This window comes from Gopherus flavomarginatus (assembly GCF_025201925.1).
Source record: "Gopherus flavomarginatus isolate rGopFla2 chromosome 13 unlocalized genomic scaffold, rGopFla2.mat.asm SUPER_13_unloc_2, whole genome shotgun sequence".
Taxonomy (NCBI): Eukaryota; Metazoa; Chordata; order Testudines; family Testudinidae; genus Gopherus; species Gopherus flavomarginatus.
The window spans coordinates 4355456-4356668 of NW_026114610.1; the positions used below are offsets into that span (position 1 = coordinate 4355456).

General features: G+C 58.0%; 1 non-coding gene across 1 annotated transcript; it reads right to left on the bottom strand.

Annotated features, from left to right (window-relative positions):
• Positions 1-590: 590 nt before the first annotated feature.
• TRNAN-GUU (transfer RNA asparagine (anticodon GUU)) lies at positions 591-664 on the bottom strand. The gene has a single exon. It is a non-coding gene; the product is annotated as a tRNA-Asn (tRNA).
• Positions 665-1213: the final 549 nt, after the last annotated feature.

A 1213-nucleotide genomic window follows, 5' to 3' on the forward strand; every position in this document is an offset into this window, starting at 1 on the left:
GGTGTGGCAAGGGCCTCCTGGCCCAGAATGAGGGCTGCAGTGCTTCCTGGTCCCCTTTTTCCCCCTCAACCCCGGCGGGCTGCGGGAGAACAGGAGGAGGCTCTCGGGGCGCTAGGCAGTGCTGTGTGGCTGTCAGGGGAAAGAGCCGAGGCTACCGACTCGACCTGCCATTGACTCGCGTGGCTCTGCGCGCCGTCAGCCGGGGCGGGCCTGGCTGCGCACGTGACTCAGGCTTGGGCAGCATGGCTGCTCTTTCCTGACGAGGCATGAGGCAGGCCAACAGCTTTGCACAGCCTACAGGGAAGTGGGAGGGAGGCGTCTTTGAGCAGGCGTGTCTCGTCCCCTTCTCCCTTGCCGCTTTGGCGGAGGCGGGAAGGGAGCAAAATGTTCCCGGCTGAAAGTTTTTGTGCTCGGCCTCGAGGATTAAGCCTGAGCCTCCGGCACGGCTGCTGGGAGACGGGTTTCTGAATGGCATCCAGCACGCTCTTTGGGCCACCAGCTGAAAGCACTGAGGCCAAGAGGCAGCAAAAGGGGACTTTGGAGGCTCCCTGCAGGCCTCGGGGAAGCAAGAAGTAGCACGGGCTCATCGCCGTCCCCGGGTGGGCTCGAACCACCATCCTTTCGGTTAACAGCCGAACGCGCTAACCCATTGCGCCACAGAGACACGGACAGGCAAGGCTGGATGGAGCACAAAAGTCGGGAATCAGCACAGGGTACGGTCTAGCATATGCATGCAGCTCTTAGACAAGCAACAGCAAGGGACTGGACTGGTATGCAGTGAAAGTTCTGTGGGAAGGAACCGAAAAGAGCACGGGGGCTGCGGTACAGTGCTTGCTTACACTTTCTTTGGCCTGTTTTGCTGGAAGAGTTAGCAGGGCGAAATTCCTAGTCAGAGGTCAGCAGGCGGGTTAATGCAAATTCTGGACTCTGGGACCAGAACTGGGGTTGGGGTTGGGGTTGGGGTTGGCGGTGGCGTGGGGGCGAATTTCTGTGGCACCTGCACAACCTCTGCAACCAACCTTTGCTACCTCACTCCATAACACCACACACACAGCAGCCTTTTACCTCTCAGGAACCAAAACATACCCTGAAAGAGATCTAATGGCATAAGCTTAAGGCAAAAAACTGCAGCACTAACAAGAACAAAGAGATCGAATGGCATAACCCTAACCCTAAGGCAGTGGTGCTCCTTATGGTTGCGTGTTCCACTGTC